This window comes from Benincasa hispida, chromosome 2, assembly GCF_027475165.1.
Source record: "Benincasa hispida cultivar pf3 chromosome 2, pf3_genome.v1.1, whole genome shotgun sequence".
Classification (NCBI taxonomy): domain Eukaryota; kingdom Viridiplantae; phylum Streptophyta; class Magnoliopsida; order Cucurbitales; family Cucurbitaceae; genus Benincasa; species Benincasa hispida.
Genome location: NC_143479.1, coordinates 47,622,243 through 47,628,484, shown reverse-complemented (window position 1 = coordinate 47,628,484; position 6,242 = coordinate 47,622,243). Strand labels below are relative to the sequence as shown.

The 6,242-nt window shown below is 34.4% G+C and overlaps 1 long non-coding RNA gene across 1 annotated transcript; it reads right to left on the bottom strand.

The window, feature by feature from the left end:
* Window positions 1-3,145: 3,145 nt before the first annotated feature.
* Window positions 3,146-5,258, bottom strand: LOC150037954 (uncharacterized). The gene is made up of 2 exons (XR_016527898.1): window positions 4,986-5,258; window positions 3,146-4,875 (listed from the first exon to the last, which is right to left on the bottom strand). It is a non-coding gene; the product is annotated as an uncharacterized LOC150037954 (long non-coding RNA).
* Between the last annotated feature and the right edge of the window lie 984 nt (window positions 5,259-6,242).

The window sequence follows — 6,242 nt, the reverse complement described above, 5'->3', positions numbered from 1 at the left end:
ACATACACCTCTCGATGGTTTACTACATACGTCATATCTCTATATCGCATGATTAAGAATGCGATAACTCTTGCAATCTGCATTTAACTCATTACAATGAAAGTAAAAGATGACAAAGTAGAAGAAGATGATGAAAATGATGTTGAAGGAATTGAAGAGATGCATTGATTATAGAATGTATTAATGTTTTAAGCCAAAATGTAATACAACACAGAGGTGAGAAAAGAGATGGATGGCTAGATGTAGGCAATCTCTTGCTTCCATCAGATGTGTGTCAAGGTTACCGGTGGTGCAATGGATGAGCAGTGGAGTAGTTTCTCTCGAGCTCTATCTCCGAAGAAGATCCGGTCGTCAATCGGAAAGGGTTGTGGGAATGAAGAGCTTTCAAAGACTGACTACTCATACTCTCGTCTGGGATCACAAGAATTTGCCTAAGGCAGAGTTCCAGATGCTTTGAGTGTGGGCTTCAAGGCTCTATTTATAGAGCTCAAACGCCGACAGCTTTGGTAATTCCACTCTGAATCATTACCATTCCTATCGCGGTAGGTGAAATGTCATCATGATCTTATCTCTTTGATACTCCCAAGGCAAGCGTTAATGATTGTTTCTTCTTAAGTTTTAACGCATTCCACCCACTTTGCGATCATCTTCTATCATGGCTATCGCTCTGTAGTTGCAGCATTTCATACGACCAACTTGTGTTCATTAAAATCAATGCATGCGATCAACTTTGTGATGGTTTGGGATCAACGCATGCGATCGATTCCTATGACAGCTACAAGATAGACAATTTGACGTAAAATAACGCATGATATAAAGTTAGCGGGGATTTTTAGTTCTGATCGTCGCAAGCTCATTTTTCCACTATAGCTCATTTTTTCACATGAATCCTTAGCAATATTAATGCATATTCTGCTCATCAACCCTCATAATTCTAAATAAAATGTTGCAATAGCTTGTATTTCTACAAGCTATCACATAGCAGGCATCGCCAAGCAACGATCGAATGAACTTTCCTCTTCTTCCAAAAAAGAACTTCGTTTTCTCTAGAAAACACACCAAGAACAGCACGAGCGGCCCAAAACTTTAAATACATACTCAATTGCATTTAAACACCCCAAAACATGGGCCCCTACAAACCAATTTGTAAATTAAAAGTGATAATCTAAATAGTCCAATCCTGAAAATATCCAATAATCGCAAAACCATATATTCCACAAAACATTCATCACATGAGTTATAGAATGCAAAATCCCACCAGAACACTATAAAATTAATCCAAAATTTTTAAAAATATTATGACTAGAAACCTGTCTCTGATACCAATTGAAGGAACCATTAAAGGTCCTTAAGCGGAAGCATGGGATTTGACCCAAACCCAAAATTTACAGAACATAAATTTTACAACAAAACATATAGGTTATGCATTTAAAAGATAATTGCAACATACTTTAAAACATAGATTACAGAATAGAAAATGGGTATAAGAAACCTTACCCTTGAAAAACCCTTCTTCACGAGATTCCTTCTCCGAATCTTGTCACGTACAATCTTGAACCCTCTAATCGTAAATGAGGACACCGCCATGAATGTTACCTTTGTATTCTCTGGGTGAGAATCCGGGAGTTTTGTGGGCTCTGGCTATTTTGGAAAAGAGGGAATTTTGAAAGAGATGAGAGGAAAAGATGGGATTCATATTGTCTAACGACTCTACTGTGGATCTCTCTTCTTTTTGTGAAACCACACTAGGAAGAAGAACAACTTTTTTCCCCCTCTAGCACGTATTAGAGAGAAAAGAGGAAAATGATTTTTAAAATAAAATAAAATAAATCAATTTAATATATATTTATATCATAACTACCTTATCATTTAATATATATATATATATATATATAAAAACTATATGTTATATTAAATATAACACATAATCTATAGTTTCTATTCTCTCATCAATGACATTTAATATAAATCCTATTTATATTAAATTTAATTATATGAATCAAATTCATATAACTAATATTTGAATCATATTAAAATATTTATTTCCTCTCAAATAAACTTTATATTATAATGTATCAAATACATTATAGTAATTATATCATATATAATTAAATTAAATTAATTATATCGCATATAATTAATTTTCTCAATTAATTTGAACAATTCAAATTAATCCAAAAATTGATTCTCATTAATTCTTATTGAGCTACAAAGGGGACCTCATATACTTGTAGCTTGAAGCTCCAACGGTACGTGAATAATTAATTAAACTCCTTTAATTAAATTATTCACTATTCCTTAACTGTCGGGCACTCCACTAAAGATCGATAGTTGCACTCTTCGCACAACAGATATATTTTTGTATTCATTGGATATAACCAATCAATAGTACAATGACCTTTCACAAATTGTTCGTAAGTACAGCTGGGCCAAAATTACCGTTTTGTCCCTATAGTTACATCTAACTCCTTAAGTACTACCGATCCATCTAATGAACAATAAATCATAGTCCAACTTTGACCAAACCCCTCTTGGCCCAAGAGAGGGTGTGGTGCCACATTGTTCAAGTCTCAGAATCAGCTCATAAGGAAGCAATTTATCTACTTGCCCCGACATTAGGGAAAGAGTGAGTTCCTTCTTGTGTAGCTGTGTTCCCAGCTCCCTAATCAAATGAATCCCCCAAATGGTAGGCTTGTTGAGTCGATGATCTTGCCACTCTCACCCATACAAATCAAAGGACCGCCTTCATAGGTAGGAGTTCACAACTCGCTCAGGATTCAGGTCATGTTACCTATGGTCATCCTGGTGAAATGTAAGTCTCTATTATGAACGACTTTATATAATTAGACTAAACATTTCGTGGTCCGGTCTTATACAAAATCCTTTGTATAGAATATCCCCGCTAACATGTCTCCACATGAATGATCAAGATCAGATCATTTGTAGTACTTTACAACAATTGTAACATCTACAAAACGGGTCATACTCGTAATGTCACTAGGATAAAGTATTCAGCCTTATCCACCTACTACAGACCATTTAGGTTATCGCTTAAACATGATCCATCTGTATGTCTCTACATACATGTTTAAGCTACAAGATAACATTGGATATTAGTTTATTAGTTTGTGGTTAATGCAACTAATTTTGAAATAAAACATCACATATTTTATACATAAATAAAATGTTTGTACAATACAATTACAAACTATAGGACCCTATGAGATTTAGGGCATCAACCCCAACACGTTTATGCGACCAACTTCGGTACCTACTTTGGTAACCACTTTGGTGTCCAACTATAGCAAAGACCAACTTCGACCCCCAAATTCAACATCAACCATCTTCAGAGACTAGCTCTGACAACTCCCTTCAGCAGCCAACTTCGACAATCACCATCAACGACCAGTTCATAGTGCTTAATAGTCTTCTTTTATAGTAATTTGTGTAAATACCCAGCTACCTGAGACTTATACTAGGTCATTATTATATGCATGCATACTTCTCAAACACCCTTCTTGTGAATTGACTAAAACCAAATGAATGTTATAAAACAAATAACTTTTAAATAACTGAAAATCTTGATCAGGGTACCTTTAAAAAATAAAACAACACTGAAAAATTTTATCTGAAACATCTAACAGTGCATAAACTTTTTTTAAAAAAAATTAAATTTAGTACATCAAGACTGGAATTTAAAACATGAAAGCATGGAAAAATAAGCGTAAGCATTTGTCTAGTCCCAATGGCATGATCATGGATTCCTTCTGTCATTCGCGGGGGTGTTCTTACCCTTACTTGAAAAACATAACATAATAAAGAATAAGTATAAAATGCTCAGTAAGTAACCACACTATCGGGGTCTGATTATGCATACACATCTGTAAAAGCATGCATACTGGTGGAACAACATACTATATTTCATCATAGAAACATGAGAACATGAAAACATGGAATGCCATCTGGTGAACAATTTAACCCATTCTAGCATATATCTGGTGGCTCAAAGGCACACAACATGGTAGGAAATGCATTGATTCTTGGAGCTAAACATGGTAGTGAATCCAAAGGATCACAATGCTGAATATATTAGTGAACCCGAAGGATAACGGTGTTGTACATGGTAGTGAACTCGAAGGATCATGGTGCTGAACATGGTAGTGAGCCCGAAGGATCACAAAAACATGGCTAGTGTTAGAAGGCAATTGCCACCCACTGAACATGAACCATATAGTATTTATCTACGGGTCCCACAACATAATCATTACCACAATCTCACAGTCCTAGCATGTGCATAACAGAACCATTCATACATATAACATATTCTTAAGATCTAAAACATACTTCTACATTCACTTAATCCAAACTGAAACTGAGGAACTAATGTTGCTGGCACAAAGGCATTCTAATAGTAAAGTCATTTACCTTGATATTAAGCCGAAATAATAATTCTGCGGACAATAACCTTCTCTATCTAACTTCACAACCTTGAACTCAAATCTAGGCCATGATCCAAAAGTTAAATTAGATCTATGAGCCTAGTTTCATGCATTAATTTACCCAAACCATTCCAAATGATTTTACCCAAATTTAGGTCGTAACCAATCACCATACTAACTAAAATTTAATCCAAATTAACATTACCCAAAGTGTGGCTTGAAATCTCGAAATCACTTCCAATTTCCAAATCAACGCGAGTCTAAGCCCCCCTACCAATACTTAACAATTAGAATCCCAAATCTACGGGTAAAGCTAAAATCCAAACTAAAATTGAATGGGTAACCAAGGTTCACAAGAAAACTTGCCTAAAACTTACCAAAATCTTGTTGGAACCAAACCCGAACTTGTTGGACAGTGATCAATAACGCTCCCAAACTTCAATCGAAAACGCAATGGGTCAACCAATTAAAGCAAAAAAAAAAAAAAAAAAAACTAATGGGTAAACAAGACCTTCAAGAAATCCAACCAAATTAATTAGATCTTACCCCAAATCTAAAATTTTAGAAAACCCAAAGGTCACAGCAGTGACGACGATAACAGATGGTCTCGACTAGGTGTGGTGGCTAAAAACAAAATCGAAACCACACTCACGGAAACAATGCTAGACGATGATGACCCAGATTCGGCATGAACGACGCCGATAACTGCTAACGTGAAGCGACTAGATGGTTGCGCGTGGGTGCCCAAAATGCAGCGTTGTTTTCTTTTTCTCTCTATTGTGTTCAACATGAGAACAGAGGGAAGAAGATGGAAAGTCCAAGAGTTGCGGGCCTTGACTCTCGCTTTTAATTTTTTCCTTCCTTTTGACTTCAAAACCACACACATACATACGTACGCACACATACATATTTAAGTATATATATTTAAATTTTCTATATTCACTTTCCTTTTCCCTTTTTGTTTTCGAGTCTCAAATTCCTCCGAACACTAAACTTCAAAATTCCAAATCTCCAATTAAATTAAATCCATGTTTTTCCCAGTTTTTAATCACCTAATATTCAAATTCAATCATCTTAATACGTACTCAATTAAATCCAAATTAAATCTCAAAACTCCAAATCCCTCAATTTCGTTCACTTTAAATTCAAAATCTAAATCTTTATCTTGCTTATTTTAATAGCATCAAAATTTCCAAAATACACCCAAATAAAAAAAAATTAGGATGTTACAATTTGGCATTAAAAGAAACATTTTGAGTTTAGAAAATCAAACAAATTTGTATATTAAAAACACTTTTGAGATGAACTTGTGTAACACTTTGAAGTAGGGAGACCAAATGGATACTAACCCCAAAAAGATATTTTCCTTTCTTATACTACTTTTCATTTCTTTTTTTGTAGTTTAATTCTTAAAAAATGAATTAATGAAATTAAATAAATCAAGTTTGCTGTAATTGAAACTGGTGAGGAACTATAGGAAATTAACATATAAAAAACGTAGGGAAAGGATTAGTTTTCAGATTGTTATCTAGTTCTATCAAAGAAGAAAATAAATTCTAATACAAACAAAAGATTTAATTAAAAAAAAAAAACCATTTTAACAATTACGTAACTAATTAAAAGTTTAAGGACCAAAATTCAGATTAGTTTCAACAATTATTTAAAGTGGTTGTCAAAAGTATTGACAAAAATAGGGTGATACTAAGAGGAGAGGAAATCATGTATCCGTTACACTAGTACCGTGCTTCACCTCATCCCTTTGTGGATAGCCACGTTAGTATCGACTGTGCATTACTGGTGAGC